The sequence below is a fragment of the Sciurus carolinensis genome, chromosome 13, assembly GCF_902686445.1.
Source record: "Sciurus carolinensis chromosome 13, mSciCar1.2, whole genome shotgun sequence".
Classification (NCBI taxonomy): domain Eukaryota; kingdom Metazoa; phylum Chordata; class Mammalia; order Rodentia; family Sciuridae; genus Sciurus; species Sciurus carolinensis.
In genome coordinates this window covers 38,634,515-38,653,026 of record NC_062225.1, presented here as the reverse complement: position 1 = coordinate 38,653,026, position 18,512 = coordinate 38,634,515, and positions in this window count along the sequence as shown.

The window sequence follows — 18,512 nt, the reverse complement described above, 5'->3', positions numbered from 1 at the left end:
ATTCTCATGGAGCCAGATCTGTCAGCCCATCACAGAGCTGAACCTTCTCTTTGTGTGTAACCTATTGGTAGCTCTGTGGTAGGTTTAACCCCAGTGGGAGTCAGAGGAGGGTAGGGCTGGAGTGGCCTGGGAATGGTCAGTGTTGGTTTGAGCCCAGAACCCATAAAGGGCAGCTCCTAAAGATGGAAGAATAGGGGGTAAGGACAAAGCCCACTGGTGAAGAACTCTGACTCATTCCATGATCCCTTAAACACAGGCCTGAGGCTTCCTGTCTGTGCCGAACCATGTATTGGAACCCAAGCCTAAGATGAGAGTGAGGTGGAAAGGAGGCCATGGGAAGAAGTTCAGTTTCAGCATAGAGTGATATCTGCCTCTCTCGAGTTGCCTTCGGAGAGGCCATGCAGACAAGGGGGAGAGGCAGGGAAGAAGTTACCTGTCCCCAGGCATCTCCCATTGTTCACAGCTTGCCCTGTGTTTCCAAGCTAAGTAGTTATTTAGTGGGTCCTGAGGCATCTTGGACCTCAGCACAATATGTGGCTGTGGTGCAGGGGGCCAGGCACAGGTTGTAGGCAAGTCACGTCTGGCATGCTCACTTGGGCCCCAGGGGCCAGAAGCAGCAGTCACAGTAGGCACTTGGTCTGTGGCACTGTGGCAGTGGCAGCAGATTCCTTCCTACAGAACTGCAGGAAGTTCTGACCGTGCCTGGGGCTGCCTCAGCCAGGAAGCTTGTCAATTCTGTGGGTCTGGTATAGGGTCTAACTAAATTTAGACAAATAACAAGTGCACAGGAATTTGGGCTTTTAATTAAAGCTTCTGAAATGATGTGTTAAAATTAAATTTTGCTGAAGCATGTCCTCAACTGTGAGGTGTGAGACCCCTGTGATACAGGCCAGAAGCTCAGGCTTCTCTCCCATCCAAGAATTGTTTCTCTGCTACTTCCCCCCCGGGTGTTCATCAGTACTGGTTTGGCAGCCTGGCAGTGGCCCGGGAGGGTAGGCAATTTGTCAGCCACACTTGTAGCTCCCAGTGGATCAGGCATGGAGTTTAATTGCATGCATGGTAAGGGTGGTAAGGGTGGTAAGTGTGACCAGGTGGGGTCACCTGGGAAGAGACCTTGCCATGTTGCTTCCCCTCCTTTGCTTTGCATATGCCCTGCCAGAGCTGGTTTGTACACAGTAGGACTAGGTAGCACTTAGAAGTGCCCTTGGATAACCAGGGGGCAGGGAGCTCGTTCCTTCTCTATGTGGCACAGGAATTGTCCATACATGCTTTCCTCTCCACATCAAAAGGACGTGTGAGTTTTCATTTTTGACAATCCAGGGTCACCGACTCTCAACTCTCCTAGGTATCTCAGGACAACAGCAGCTGAGGGAAGGTGGGGCATGGTAGGAACTGAGGCTCACCATGAGCTCCTGGGAAACATTTCAGAGCAATATAACATAAGGAAAGTTGAAATCTGCAGTTCAGAAAACTATGAACCTGGCAGCTTGAGACACTGAAAATCTGTTCCAAATAAAGTTTCAGGAATTTTTAGGTCCACTTCTAGTTTCATGGAATAATTTAGGAGATAAAATATCTTAATTCCTAATCTGGGAAGTTTCATAGCTCCTCCTCTCTTCCTCTTTAATTTGAAGCTCAACTTTCACAAAGAACTTGTTTGTAGCTCCTTCAGCATCAGTGCCTCGCTGGGGACTTTGGGGGAACTAGCATTCTGTTTATGTGGTTCTGTGATGGATACCCTGGGTGGTGGGAGAGTCTGCTTACACTGGCTCCCTGGATCTCCAGTCACTTATCAGACTTGGTAGCTGAAGACAGTGGCTTTACAGGACCCAGATGATTTTACTGTAAGTGATGCATGGGGACAAAAGAAAAATGAAACACTCATAAAACCAAAATCATGCTGTGAGCTAATGTCAGCTTTTTGGGACTATGACTAAAAGACCTGAGAATAAACAACAGAGAGGAGGAAAAATTCATTATGACTCATGGTTTCAGCCATTGCAGGCTGTGGGCAGCCAGCTCCCTGCTGTAGGCCTGAGGTGGGCAGAGCATCAGGGTGAGAGGGTGTGTCTGAGTAAAGCTGCTCTCAGTTCATGCCATCCAGAAAGCAGAAAGGGGTGGGGAGGAAAGGTAACAGGGAGTGAGGGGAGGGAGACAGGCTAGAGGGAAGATAAATCCCTCCAGGGCATGCCCCATTGACCAGCTTCCTCCAGTTAGGTCTCACCTCCCAGTAGTCCATTCAGCTATCAATGGATTAATCCATTTGATGGATTAATCCACTGATGAGTGTCAGAGCCCTCATGATCCAATCATTGCCCTAAAGACCCACATCTGAAACTTGGTACACTGGGGACTATGCTATTAACTGAGCTTTTGGGGGACATTCCAAATCCAAACCACAACACCTGTGTGTTTGGGAGGAGCATTCCCATGAGTTTGTTCTTAGTTGCTGGACAAGGTACTGATTCCATTGCTTAGTACTTTTAGGAGCATTTGTCTTTGATTTCTTTTAGTAACTCTGATGAACTTTTCCTTCAATGTGAAGTTCATTTCTTCTGTTTTCAAATGTATTGGTAGCAGGGAGTCTGTGGTATTTCCTTATTAAACACAGATATGTGTGTGTTTGGGTATTGATAATCAAATTTGGTGATGCAAATGTAGGATTAATAATACATATAGAAGTGAGGTATTCACAGTGAGGTATTTTTTAAAGAAGTGTGTTTATGAAGTATCTAAATGCACTGTTTGAAAAGTTACTTTTTGCTGATAACCTGATTACCCTGCTCCTCTGGCGTGAGACATGGTGCACCCATCTGTTGAATCAAGTTTGATAACTTCATGGCTCAATCCTCCATAATTTCTTGACAGCTTTATTTATTCCCAGAAAAGATGTGTTTTACTCTCTGACTCCGTTGATGGATGTGATGAGTTCTTAGGGTTCTGTGATTCTGCTCTTACAGGTGAGACCGTCCTACTAACCCTGACTAATGTAGGTTGCCTTGTCTTCCCCATGGAGCAAATCTGGTCACGAGTGAGTGCCACCCTACTGTTCTTAACGGTGCTTCCACTCTCTGTCTCATCTGATCTCACTGCTCTACATCAGACACCTTCCTGTTCTTTTGATTCTCATTTGTGCACTAGTGTATCACTATGTATTAGAGCAAAAATCTCAATCTGATATTGTCTGCTAACTGGTGTGAGTGTTAGCCTATTTACATTTTTTTTATTATTGTAAACAAATGGGATACATGTTGTTTCTCTGTTTCTACAAGGCGTAAAGGCATACCATTTGTGTAATCATAAATTAACATAGGGTAATGTTGTTTGATTCATTCTGTTATTTTTTCCCTCCCCCCCACCCCTCCCACCCCTCTTTTCCCTCTATACAGTCCTTCCTTCCTCCATTCTTGCCCCCCTCCCTAACCTAACTCTAACCCTAACACTAACCCCTCCCACTCCCCATTATGTGTCATCATTCACTTATTAGTGATATCATTCTTCCTTTGGTTTTTTGAGATTGGCTTATCTCACTTAGCATGATATTCTCCAGTTTCATCCATTTGCCTGCAAATGCCATAATTTTATCATTCTTTATGGCTGAGTAATATTCCATTGTATATATATATATACCACATTTTCCTTATCCATTCATCAATTGAAGGACATCTAGATTGGTTCCACAATCTGGCTATTGTGAATTGAGCAGCTATGAACATTGATGTGGCTGTATCTCTGTAATATGCTGATTTTAAGTCCTTTGGATATAGGTCAAGGAGTGGGATAGCTGGGTCAAATGGTGGTTCCATTCCAAGTTTTCTAAGGAGTCTCCATACTGCTTTCCAGAGTGGCTGCACTAATTTGCAGCCCCACCAGCAATGTAAGAGTGTACCTTTCTCCCCACATCCTCACCAACACCTGTTCTTGCTTGTATTCTTGATAATCGCCATTCTAACCGGGGTGAGATGGAATCTTAGGGTGGTTTTGATTTGCATTTCTCTTATTACTAGAGATGTTGAACATTTTTCCATATGTTTGTTGATTGCTTGTAGATCTTCTTCTGTGAAGTCTCTATTCATTTCCTTAGCCCATTTGTCGATTGGATTATTTGCATACTGGGTGTAGAGTTTCTTGAGTTCTTTATAGATTCTGGAGATTAGTGCTCTATCTGAAGTATGATTGGCAAAGATTTTCTCCCACTCTGTAGGCTCTTTCTTTGCATTGCTGATAGTTTCCTTTGCTGAGAGAAAGCTATTTAGTTTGAATCTATCCCAGTTATTGATTCTTGCTTTTATTTCTTGTGCTATGGGAGTCCTGTTGAGGAAGTCTGGTCGTAAGCTGACATGTTGAAGCTCTGGACCTACTTTTTCTTCTATAAGATGCATGGTCTATGGTCTGATTCCGAGATCCTTAATCCATTTTGAGTTTAGTTTCGTGCATGGTGAGAGATATGGGTTTAGTTTCATTCTGTTGCATATGGATTTCCAATTCTCGCAGCACCATTTGTTGAAGAGGCTATCTTTTCTCCATTGCATATTTTTGGCCCCTTTGTCTAGTATGAGAAAATTGTATTTCTTTGGGTTTGTGTTCATGTCCTCTATTCTGTACCATTGATCCACCTTTCTAATTTGGTACCAACACCATGCCGTTTTTGTTACTATTGTTTTGTAGTAGAGTTGAAGATCTGGTATTGCGATACCCCCTGCTTCATTCTTTCTGCCAAGGATTGCTTTAGCTATTCTGGGTTTTTTATTCTTCCAGATGAATTTCATAATTTCTTGCTCTATTTCTGTAAGGTACATCATTGGGATTTTAATTGGAATTGCATTGAATCTTTATAGCACTTTTGGTAGTATGGCCATTTTGACAATATTAATTCTTCCTATTCAAGAACATGGGAGATCTTTCAATCTTCTCAGGTTTTCTTTAATTTCTTTCTTTAGTGTTCTGTAGTTTTCATTGTAGAGGTCTTTCACCTCTTTTGTGAGATTGATTCCCAAGTATTTTATTTTTTTTGAAGCTATTGTAAATGGGGTAGTTTTCCTAATTTCTCTTTCTGAAAATTCATCACTTATGTATAAAAATGCCTTAGATTTATGTGCATTGATCTTATATCCCGCTACTTTACTGAATTCACTTATGAGATCTAAAAGTTTTCTCGTGGAATTTCCTGGTTCCTCTAAGTATACAATCATATCATCAGCAAATAGGGATAGTTTGAGTTCTTCTTTTCCTATTCGTATCCCTTTAATTTCTTTGGTCTGTCTAATTGCTCTGGCTAGAGTTTCAAGGACGATATTGAATAGAACTGAGGAAAGAGGGCATCCCTGCCTCGTTCCAGGTTTTAGGGGGAATGCTTTCAGTTTTTCACCATTTAGAATGATATTAGCCATGGGCTTAGCATAGATGACCTTTACAATGTTGAGGAATGTTCCCACTATCCCTATCTTTTCTAGTGTTTTGAGCATGAAGGGGTGCTGTATTTTATCAAATGCTTTTTCTGCATCTATCGAAATAATCATGTGATTCTTGACTTTAAGTCTATTGATACGGTGAACTACATTTATTGATTTCCTGATGTTGAACCAACCTTACATCCCTGGGATGAAACCCACTTGATCATGGTCCACTATCTTTTTAATATGTTTTTGTATGTGATTTGCTAAAATTTTTTGAGATTTTTTGTGTCGATGTTCATTAAGGATATTGGTCTGAAATTTTCTTTCCTCGATGTGTCTCTGTCTGGTTTAGGTATCAGGGTAATATTGGCTTCATAGAATGAGTTTGGGAGGGTTCCTCTCTCTTCTATTTATGGAATACTTTGAGAAGTATTGGAATGAGCTCTTCTTTAAAGGTTTTGTAGAACTCGGCTGAGAACCCATCTGGTCCTGGACTTTTCTTTGTTGGTAGACTTTTGATGACTTCTTTTTCATTACTTGAAATTGGTCTATTTAAATTGTGTATGTCCTCCTCGTTCAGTTTAGGCAATTCATATGTCTCTAGGAACCTGTTGATGTCTTCGAAATTTTCTATTTTGTTGGAGTATAGATTTTCAAAATAGCTTCTAATTATGTTTTGTATTTCAGTCGTGTTGGTTGTGATATTTCCTTGTTCATTCCGAATTTTAGTGATTTGGGTTTTCTCTCGTCTTCTCTTTGTTAGTGTGGCTAAAGGTTTATCAATTTTGTTTATTTTTTCGAAGAACCAACTATCTATTTTGTCAATTTTTTGTATTGTTTCTTTTGTTTCAATTTCGTTGATTTCAGCTCTGAGTTTAACTATTTCCTGTCTTCTACTACTTTTGGTGTTGGTCTGTTCTTTTTCTAGGGCTTTGAGCTGTAGTATTGGGTCATTTATTTGTTGAGTTTTACTTCTTTTATTAAATGCGCTCCATGAAATAAATCTTCCTCTAAGTACTGCTTTCACAGTGTCCCAGAGATTTTGATATGATGTTTCTTTGTTCTCATTGACCTCTAAGAATTTTTTAATTACCTTCCTAATATCTTCCATTATCCATTCATCGTATAATAGCATGTTGTTTAATCTCCAGGTGTTGGAGTAGTTTCTGTTTTTTACTCTTTCATTTATTTCTAACTTCAATCCATTATGATCTGATAGAATACAAGGTAGTGTCTCTATCTTCTTGTATTTGCTGGCATTAGTTTTGTGGCATAATATATGGTCTATTTTAGAGAAGGATCCATGTACTGCTGAGAAGAAAGTGTATTCGCACTTGGTTGGATGGTATATTTTATAAATGTCTGTTAAGTCTAAATTATTGATTGTGTTATTGAGATCTATGGTTTCTTTGTTCAATTTTTGTTTGGAAGATCTGTCCAGTGGTAAGAGAGGCGTGTTAAAATCACCTAGTATTATTGTGTTATGGTCTATTTGGTTTCTAAAATTGAGAAGGATTTGCTTAACATACATGGATGAGCCACTGTTTGGGGCATAGATGCTTATGATTGTTATATCTTGCTGATTTATGCTTCCCTTAACAGTATGAAATGTCCTTCTTTATCCCTTCTGACTAACATTGGCTTGAAGTCCACATTATCTGAAATGAGGATGGATACTCCAGCTTTTTTGCTGAGTCCATGTGCATGGTATGTTTTTCCGCATCCTTTCACCTCTAGTCTACGGGTATCTCTTTCTATGAGGTGAGTCTCTTGCAGGCAACGTATTGTTGGATCTTTCTTTTTAATCCAATCTGCCAGTCTATGTCTTTTGTTTGATGAATTCAGGCCATTAACATTCAGGGTTATTATTGAGATATGATTTGTATTCCTGGTCATTTGGTTCATATTTAAAATTTTATTTATTTATTTATTTATTTTTTGACACATCTTGATTCCTCCTTTATTTGACAGTTCCTTTAGGATAATTCCTCCCTTTGCTGATTTACTTCTTTGTTTTTTATCTCTTCCTCATGGAATATTTTGCTGAGAATGTTCTGTAATGCTGGCTTTCTTTTTGTAAATTCTTTTAGCTTTTGTTTATCATGGAATGAATTTATTTCATCATCAAAGTTGAAGGTAAGTTTTTCTGGGTATAAGATTCTTGGTTGGCATCCATTTTCTTTCAGAGCTCGAAAAATGTTGTTCCAGGCCCTTCTAGATTTTAGGGTCTGGATTGAAAAATCTGCTGATATCCGTATTGGTTTCTCCCTGAATGTAATTTGGTTCTTTTCTCTCACAGTCTTTAAAATTCTGTCTTTATTTTGTATGTTAAGTATTTTCTTTATAATGGCCTTGGTGTGGGTCTGTTGTAATTTTGTGTATTTGGAGTCCTATAAGCCTCTTGACCTTGATTTTCCATTTCATTCTTCAGATTTGGGAAATTTTCTGATATTATTTCATTGAATAGATTGTTCATTCCTTTGGTTTGTTTCTCTAAGCCTTCCTCAATCCCAATTATTCTCAAATTTGGCCTTTTCATGATATCCCATAGTTCTTGCAGATTCTGTTCATGATTTCTTACCATCTTCTCTGTTTGTTCAACTTTGTTTTCGAGGTTAAATATTTTGTCTTCAATATCTGAAGTTCTGTCTTCCAGGTGTTCTATCCTATTGGTTATGCTTTCTATGGAGTTCTTAATTTGGTTTATTGTTTCCTTCATTTCAAGGATTTCTGTTTGGTTTTTATTCAATATATCTAACTCTTTATTGAAATGATCTTTTGTTTCCTGAATTTGCTCTGTTAACTGTCGATTGGTGCAATCATTCAATGCCTGCATTTGCTCTTTCATCTCATCGTTTGCTTCCCTAATCATTTTAATTATGTACGTTCTGAACTCCCTTTCTGTCATTTCTTCTGCCATGCTGTCATTGGATTTTATTGATGTAACATCTAGATTTGTTTGGGGCATTTTCTTCCCTTGTTTTCTCATATTGTTGAGGAATCAGTGGGTCATTAAGATATTGCAGATTTCCTCTATCGACTATAATGTCCCTGAAGATTGCTAGTATATCTCCTCTTAACCTTCAGTAGCCTGAAGTCTTGGAGGAAGTTGATAATGCGGAGCTCCACGATGAAGCTGCCTCTCTAGGGGTGGTGACCCTCAAGGTGGGGTATATTCCCTGCTAGTGGGCAGAGGTGCCTCCACTTGTTGACCAATGATCATCCAAAGGGGAACTAGGCTGCGGGCTGAGGCAAGGCCTGTTTGTGCCTGTGTCTCTGGTTTTACCATCCCTGTGGGAAAACCTCACCCGGCAGGGAAGACTCTCCCGGTGGGGACGTCTTGCTGGTCAGTTCCCATCCTAGAGGTTCCCCTCAATCTACATCTACCGCCTGGGCTGGGCTGTCTTCCTCTACAACGTTCCCAGGGGCCCGGACCTACCTCCTGGGCCTGGGAGCCTCACCCTTCACAGGCGAGTCTCCTTAGGCTGCCTCTCCCAGGGAATCTGCCCGCAGTCCTGGAAACTTCGCTCAGCCCCTAGGCGTGTCTCTGTGGGGCTCTTCCAGCAAGAAGCCACCTAGCTCCTGGGACCCTGCTCTGCACCTAATCGCCTGGCTATGCGGCCCCTCCTCTGAACCGCCACCTGGAGTCCCGTACAATAGCTCTGAGACCCAGAGACCCGCCCCACACCTCCTCCTCCGGACAGCCGCCCAGTTTCCGACGCAGTCACTAGGAGTCCAAGCAGCTCACTTTGTGTCTCCTCCTCCTGCCAACCGCCCGTAGCCCTAGGCAGTCACTCCAAGTCCAAGTGACCCACCCTGTTCCTCCTCCTCCTCCTCGGGGTAGCCCCCCGGGTGTTCAGGAGCGGTGGCTCCGAGACCAAGTGACCCACTGCGCTCCTCCTCCAGGTAGGCCACCGGTGTTCAGGAGCAGTCGCTTTTAGTCCAATCAACTCACCACTCGCCTCCTCCTCTGGCAACCGCTTGTAGCTCTGATGCAGTCACTCCTAGACCAAGTGACCCGCCGCACTTCTCCTCTTCCTTCGGGCAACCCCCCGGTGTTCAGAAGCGGTTGTTCTGAGTTGAAACAGCTTGCCCTACAGCTCCTCCTCTGGCAACCGCCCGTAGCTCTGATGCAGTCACTCCTAGACCAAGTGACCCACTGCGCTCCTCCTCCAGGCAGGCCACCAGTGTTCAGGAGCGGTCGCTTTTAGTCCAATCAACTCACCACTCGCCTCCTCCTCTGGCAACCGCCTGTAGCTCTGATGCAGTCACTCCTAGACCAAGTGACCCGCCGCACTTCTCCTCTTCCTTCGGGCAACCCCCCGGTGTTCAGAAGCGGTTGTTCTGAGTTCAAACAGCTCGCCATGCAGCTCCTCCTCTGGCAACTGCCTGTGGCTCTGATGCAGTCACTCTTAGGTCAAGTGACCTGCCGCGCTCCTCCTCTTCCTCCGGGCAACCCCCCCCGTAGTTCAGAAGCAGTCGTTCTGAGTCCACACAGCTCGCCACGCAGCTCCTTCTTGGGCAGCCGCCTGGAGCCCCAGTGGTTGCTCTGAGTCCAAGTGCTGTGCTGAGCCGCCTCCTCTACGATGATCCCAGTTGTCCATGTTCACTGCTCCAGCGGGGGGAGGGGCATCTCGCTGAGCAACTCTATTTCACAAAGTTCCCTGCGTTCCGGGGCTACCACCCCATCCGGACACCTCCCCAATGGGAGATACTCACCCGGCGGCCTTGAGCTGGTCCCAAGTCTCTCACTATCACCTCTTTTGAATCCTGTGTCCTGGAGCAAAGTGAAATGCAGCCGCCCTCTAGTCCACCATCTTGAAAAACCCGTCTATTTACATTTATCACTGGTATGTTCAGCATTTCTGGCATGATTTCTACTATTTCATCTGCAGTTTTTGTGCTTTGTTGATTTTCTTTCTGTGTCCTCTTTTGGAATGATTGTTCAGATTTCATTTTCCCCTCTTAGTACTTTGCAAACCCCTACTCTTGTCTTATTCTGTTTGTTGCTACTCTTAAAATTTTAACATGCTAAAATAGCTTGAAGTCCAAATGAAAACAGAATCTTCTCTCTTTGATTGATGGTAGACCATAGAACACTTTAAATTCCATAACCCACCCCATCTTACATATTATAATAGCTCAATATTTAGTTTTATTGTGATTTTTACCCATGCATCATCACTTTTACATTGCAAATGTTTTAGATAGAGGGTCAACAAACTTTTTCTGAGAAGGGCCAGATTTGCTGGCTGTAGGGTCTGTGTTACACTTACTCAATTCTGCCATTACTGCAGAAAAGCCAGAGAAAATCCATAAACAAATAAGAATGATCCTGTTCCAGTAAAACATTATTTACAAAAAACAGGCAATGGGCCAGATTTGATTGGTGATCTATAGTTTGCCAACATTTGCTTTAGATACCCTGATGTTATTGTTTTCCTTGCTCACTGTTCCTTCAGAACCTTAGATTTCCCTTGTAGATCATCACCTTTTTCCTGAAGTATATCAGTTGGGTGGTCCTTTAAGTGAAGGTCTGTTGGTCACAAACTCTATTAGGGTTTTTATTTTTTTAATTATCTCTAATTATTGTTTATTTCTTGGACATATTTTCTTGGAACCCTTTTTTGGTAAAAAAAATAGTACAATTTATTATTTTTGTATTTATTTTCAATCTAAGCACCCATTCTGATGAATTAGTTTAAAAAAAAATCCCAACCTAGTTTTTCTTGTGCTATCTTTCCATTTTCATCATTATAGGATTGTATTTCAGATTCTTACACTTCCTCAGGACTGAGGTATTAATGAAAATGAGAATCTCTTAGCACTTTAAAGTTATTACTCTATGCTATTTGGGGTTTTATGGTTGCTCTTAAGGAATTCTGGAGGGAGCTTAATTACCACTGTTTTGCAGGTTATCTGTCATTTCTTCCTGGCTACTTTTAAGATTCCCTTTCTCTTATTTCTTTCTGTTTGATTTCCTGGGTTGTGCCATTGAATACTCTCTTTATGGATCTTGCTTTAGATTTGTCATAGTTTCTGAATCTGCAGATGTATATCTTTCACTATTTTTGGAAAATGTCCAGTCATTACTTCTCTTGATAGTTCCTGTTTTGTATCCTGTAAGCTTTCTTCTTTTGGAACTTTGATTAGCTGTATATTACACCGTATCATTCTTCTCTACTCTTCAAATTTCACATCTCTTAGTCTCTTTGTGCTGAATTCTGGGTAATAGCTTCCCATTCATTCTCTTTTTCAGGTGCATCTGCCCAGGTCTTTAATCCAGGTTGAGTTCTGAATTTTAATAATTTTGTTTTCATATTTAGCTTTATTTTTTATTTTTTCAAGCTGCATGGTTATTTCATAAGGCAGCTGTGCTCACTGTGACAGGATCAATGCAAGGATCAATAACCATGCTGTGTTCTGCATGCTGTTTTCTCCCTTGTATATTTTGCACTTAGAGTAAGTGCTGAGGCATGCTTTCCGTTTGCTCATGTTCAGCATGGTCAGTGGCCTTGGTGCCAACAGACTCCGAGTAAGATGCTGGAATCTTTTTGTCTTCTTGTCTGAGACTGCAGAGTGAGGCAGAGAGAAGGGCTGAGGTGAGAGGGAGGGAGAGAAGCAGGGGGAGCTGGGTCGTGGAATGTTTCTGCAGGCAGACCGCTTCTGCTTCCTTCCTACAAGTCTGTTGAGAGGCCTTGTCCTAGGGTTCTCACTGAGGCCACTCCTGGGCCCTAGGTCATTTCCCCAGTTCCAGGCAGTCCTGGAATTGCCGTCTAGTCTGTTTAGTCTCTCGGCCAACTTTGCTCATCTCTCCCCCGTGGCTGTTTTTACGCCATTCCCAGCCCATGGCAGATGCAGAAGGTGAAACCCAGGGATTTTGGCCACAGCGCTTTGAACTGTGGGAAAGGAGGACAAAACTGGGTCTCTGTGTTTCTTTCCCTTTGAAGTCTCCCCTCCCTCAGGAGATCCTGTCTTATTTATTTTCTTCACCACATTGCAAAATCCCTGTTATTGCTGAAGGTAATTAGCTTTGAACAATTATAATCATTCTCTATTCCCTGTCTAGCGTTCCTCTCAGACAGAGAAAAGCAAAGGTGAGACACTGAGATTGTGGAGGAGGGTTTCAGTTTTGATGCATTTTCTACATCTTTTCCCTGGATCACCCACACAGCCTCTCGGCTTACTTTAGAATTTGAGATATTCATGAGATGTTTTAGGACTTCGTTCCTTTGTTCATTGGCTATCTTTATTCTGGTTTTTTTTTTTTTTAGAAGATGGCTATATGATGGGCTAATTTCTAGTCCTAGACTTCCAAAACGGATTATGGCATAAGCTTATGTCCTTTTAAGATTACAGTAGCTTTAAATCTATTTTAAAATTGACTGTCAAATTTGAGAGCTGAAGAAACTCTGATCCTGATTTCTCAGCTCATGTATCTTAGCAGTACATTTGATAACCAGGTAGGTTACTTTCTGTGAGGAGTGAGCATTTTAGAACCAGAAAGACTTCAATTGAAGTTCTTGGTCCACCACATATAGTGGTATTGAGTAAGTTACTCTTTGTGGGTCTCAGTTTTGTCCTTCACTGTTGTTGCAATGTACTGGGATGGATACATAAATGAGACCAGGCTTTTTCTCTCTGGAAGGTCATTTTCAAGGACAGACTAAAAATAAATGATTCCTTCAAGTGAAGAATGCTCAGTCCAATGGAAGCCTGCAAAGGGAAATCCAGAGAGCATGACTAATCCTGATGGTGTTAGAGAAAGGACAGGGGAATGAGTGCTCACCTCTGCCAGGTGAGGATGTGCCAATAGGATAGACAGATGAGCTGTTGGAGGAAGAACCATGAGGGGAGGGTGCCACCATGACGTTATGAGGCGTGAGGTGACACCATTATCCTTGCTTGCCCCTCATGTTTTCTGCATTCTCCATGAAGAGATGAAGTTTATCCCTTCTGTAAAGGAGGCACTGGACATATTAAAACTGAGATGTACCATGGTCAGATTTAGAAAATCACCTAGAAGATTGTGAAAGATGGTTGGAAAGAACGTGGCGGATTATGCAAGTAGTGCATCTATATCAGCCACTCCAGCAGGCTTTTTTTATAATATGACCTTGGCACTCCTTCCACTGTGGAGTCTCTGGGCAGGCTTATGGTACTGTGGCTTCCCAGCCAGATCACAGGAGGCAATACAGCTTCCCTTTAGACCTCTTGGTGTGCTTGCTTTTAGTATTCAGTCAGCATGCAATAAGGATGCCAAAGAATTTGTAGAGATACCTACATGGAGAAGAATTCAGGATCCCAACTGACAGCCACAACTGAGAACCCCACAGATGGTTGGCATCAACTTAGGAGCCATGGGAGTCTGCCATCTTGCAAGTGAGTCCTCTAGCCTCTGGTGGAGCCATCCCCAGCTAATGCCACATGGATCAGAGTGGGCCTACCCTGCTAAGCCCTGTTGCACATTTGAGGGCAAAATAAAGGGTTGCTTTGTTTTAAACATTGTGTTATGTGATGGTTTTTATACAGCAATAGATAACTGATGTCAGGAGAGAGGATAAAACAGGTGCCTCTATTAGTAACTGTTCAGGAAAGAGATGATGAGGGCCTTGACTAGGGCATTGATTAACTAATCGAGCAGATAATATGACACTTTAGGTACTGGGAATATAATGTGAACTAAATGGGCAAAGTCCCTTTGCTGGGGAGGTTGACCAGCTGGTGGACAGTGGGATGAAATGCAGCTGGCACCTCCTGAACTGCTTTATTGTATTTACTGAGGCTGTGTGTTCTTCCCCATCCAACATTAAGAGGCATTTTAAAAAGATAATAAGGGGCCGGGGTGTAGCTCAGTGGTAGAGCACATGCCCAGCATGCAGGAGAGCCTAGGTTTGATGCCCAACAGCACGAAAAAGCAAAAGCAAAGAAGAAAAACCTAGAGAAATGCATGATTATGGGGGTAATTGACATGCAAATAGCATGAACACGACATTGGCTTTACTCTCTAAGCCCCTTTGAGCGAGTTAGGAAGTGGTTTTGGTCTTTGTTTCCATTAGAGAAAATCTTCATGTGGGCACTTTGCTTGCTCTCCTGGCATTTTGTGATTTTTAGTTCAAAGCACAAAGTGCTTGCTATTTGCATCAGCTCTTGTTACTCTTTTTTTGAGGTGCAGAGTGGGAGGATTAACACAGTATTCCCTTCAAGTGCTCTCAGTCCCTGATCAAAGGAAGGGTCTTAGAGTCTTAGTTTGTCTGAGATTCAATATAAGACTATTCTAGGTTTGGGGTTTTGAGCAATAAGTTTTGCTTAAACATCAGAAAGAAAGAGAACTAACCTGTGCATTGTAAACTACAAAGTCCTACACAAATACCAATTATTTTTATTATTTTAAAATGGAATTTGGTATTAGTTGATTCAGGGAATTAACCACTAGAGAGGATGCTTCACTTTAAATATAACTGTTTAATAATTCATGGAAAAATTTATTCCCACTCCTCTTCGTCTCATTTTTGCCATGAGGAAATGCCTTTCTTCCTCCTTCCCTGACCACCAGCAGCAGCCCCGTCAGGCCCTGACTCGGCTTGCCAACAGTGCAGTCTGGCCCTGGCCCCCACGACTCTGCTGGGAATGAGCTTGTGAGTCATCAGTGGATTTTTGGTGTCAGATTCTCTCAACTCCTCTTAAAGCTCACTTGGCCTGAACTCTGAAGCATTAGGTAGACTATGACTCTCACCCATTCTGGAAGCTCCAGGCTCTGGCTGCCATGCTAACATACTGCTGCTTATTCTCTGCTCTCTTGCTGATTTTTCTTTGCACCTCTTTCTTCATCTGAAATGATGTCATTGCCCAGGGCTTAGTGCTTCAGTCCTCTCCAACCTCACAAGATCCCATCCTCTGTCATTTCCAAGAATCCACTCATCCAAAGACCATGTCTATATTCTGATGAGTCTTGGAAAATCTTGTCTTCTGCCCTTGAAACCCAGATGTCTGGAAATCACAATTTTTAAGGGTGCAAAATTGAACAAACCCTAGTCTCTCATGGCAAAGAATGTAGAGTTGCGTAAGGCAGAGTTGACAGGTACACACAGCTTCAAGAGCTGTGTCTTTTTCAGTTTGAACTTCCTTAGTAGTGGTGGCATAGAGCAGCTACTTGATACTTGAAGTGGTGTGACAGAAGTGGCTGTTTCCATTGCATTGAATGGCCTTAGAACCAGGGAGATTTAAGACCAACACAAACAGGGCTTTCTATCTTGTTTGAGACTAGGGAGAACCCATAAGAAGACAAAACTTCATGCCATCTGATCTCTAAGTACAAATAAATGTAGCAGGTGGTGCTCCTTGGTGGTCAGCAGTAAAAATGGAATGGACTCCTGACAACTTCAGAGAGCAGAGTTGATTGAGACATGGAAATGTTTCTTGGAATTGAAGAATGGAATAATTAGGCTTTCAAAAATGAAAGACAGCATCATGCCCTGGAAATCTGAGCAATTGAAACACACAGATCATCATGTGCTGTTATGGTTTGGCCATGAGGTGACCCCTAAAAGTCCTGTTAATGTAGGATTACTCAGAGGTGAAATGATTGGATCCTAGGAGTTTTAACCTAATCAGACCTTCCCAGTTTGAATGGGCTGATTGTGTGGTAACTGCAGGCAGGTGGGGCATAGTTGGAGGAGGTGGGTCCCTGAGGGTGCCCTGGAAGGGCGCATCTGCCCTGTGATCCCTTCCCCCTTCCCTCTTCTTTCTGCTTCCTACCCAGCTAAGAGCTGGGCAGCTTCCCTCCACCACCCTTCCCCATGGTATTATGCTTCACTTTGGTCCCAAATCAATGGAATTCACCCTCTACCAACTGAGACCTCTGAAGCCATAAGCCAAAATAAACTTTTCCTCCTCTAAGTTTTTCTTGCCAGGCATTTTGGTCAGAGCAATGCAAAGTTGACTAAAACACAAGCCCAGACCTACAATTGAAGGTAATTCACCAGAACCCCAAAGAAAATTAAGCTCTGTAGACAAGGCCAAGGTCACCCACCATAATGGAAAAAGATGAATTATGAATGGATGTACCTCATTCATAAGGGGCATTCAATAAAAAATCAGAATGAAGAAATAAACAAATCAGGTTTCTAGATTAATTAAATGATATCTAAGATCTCTATGAATAGTACTGAATTTCTTTCCTAGACCAAGGTGAATCTTTCTGGATGAGACTATCTGGTATGACGAATAAATACATTTCTCTCTGATGTGATGAATAAATAGATTTCTGTCCACCTGGGAGGATAAGAAAGCCATGAGAAACTGTCTTATTGGGATTTAAACAGCACCCCAGTCATCACCAAACCAAATGAAGATAAACTCCAAAGAAGCATCTTCACATCACACTGACAGGAGCATTATGGGATGCAGAGGGATGCCAGAGAGGATGCAGTGATGTTCCTTGGACATAGAACACTTGGGATTTGACAGTCTCATGTTTTCCGTATTTCTGTTAAGGCAGGAGCCTGACAGGGCTATATTTTACCACCCACTTCTGCTGTTTTCTTGTAAATGGCAGTGAACGAAAGAGGGGAAATAGAGACACCTTGTTAATCGACTTGATTACAGTTTTACCGCATTGTGCCCAGCAGGACACACTGAGCTATTAATGTCAGGCCAGAAAACACATGACTCGAACTAGTTAAAGACTGAGGAATTCTACAGGTGACCAGCAGCCGCAGGCCTGTCCAGTAAGCTTGACATGGTCTGGCTGCATTTATAACTCAGAACATGGGATGGACAAACCTAATGACCCTGTGATGCCTGGGCGTCTTGAGCCTAGTTTTAGTATTTTCTTTTTTTGGTAGTACCAACTTCTAGGCACCAATTTTTCTTGTTTGCAGAACAAACAAGCCCAAAACTTATTGCCCTTAGAGCAACTATTTATTTGGCTCTTACAGGTGGTTCCCACTTGGGGTTTCTCAAACCCTGTGGTCAGATACTGACTGGGGCTGGGGGTCTCTTAAGGTTCACCCGAGGCTTGTGCACCTAGTGCCTCAGCTGGCCTGCTGGACCCGCTGGCCAGGTGAGTATCTCCTTCCATGTGGACTCTCCCTGGGCTTAGCCCAGCTTCCCCATGGCATGACAGTGCTGGAGTGGGGAAAGTCCTCTGAGATCCCCCATGCCATGAAGTCACAGTGCTTCTCACGACCTGGGCTCAGATGCCACTCACTGTCACCTCTGAGTTGACAGAAGCAGTAGGACCTACAGAAGTTCAGGGACAGGTTCCACAGTGATACTTGTCAGCTTGCTCGTCAGGAGTGCCCTCCGAGACAGGCTGGGATGAGCCTCTTCCTATGCCTACTGTCTTTCTTTGTACATTCTATGCTCCCAGGACCCTGGAGTCCTTTCTGCTCTTCAAGTTTGCCCAGTTCCTTGGCTCCACAGGCACCTGCCAGCCTCCCCCAGCTGCTCTGCTCTTCCATTCCTGCCCCTTGGCCTAGGTAATTGTCACCCCTGGTGTCACACAAAGAGCATTCCTTCAAGGAAGTGGCTCTCGGCTGCCCAGGCCAACCTGTCTCTTCTCTTACAAGCCCTCAAAGAAGTGAGCTCCTTCTCTTCAGGACATCCATGGCAGTTTGTCCCTTGTCCAAAATGGGTGGGACAGGAAGTGTTTCAGATCTCAGATCCTTTCAGCTCTTGGAGTACTTGTGCTTAATGAGACCACTTGGAGATGGGAGCCACCTCTGGACATGAACTTCTCTATGCCTCGTATACACTTTGCACCTGTGGCTCATAAGAGCACACAGTAGTGACATTTTCAGCACCCCTGTGTTTTGACTGTGACATGAAGTTGGATGTGAAATTTCCTACTTGTGTCATCAGGTCAGTGCTCAAAAATGTTTGGATTTTGGAGCATTTCAGATTTAAGGGTTTGGGGTTTGGAATGCTCAAACCTGTGCTTCCATCTGCCACAAGATGATTTGGCTAATGGGTGCATTCTCCACAAGATGTAAGACAGTTCCAAAGAGTCGCAAGCCTGTTGTGCATATCTTTCTCTCTTTAACAAATATTATGTCTTCTATGCTTAGCACAGTGTGCCTGCCTCTGCTGAATGAATGAAGGAATGAATGAACC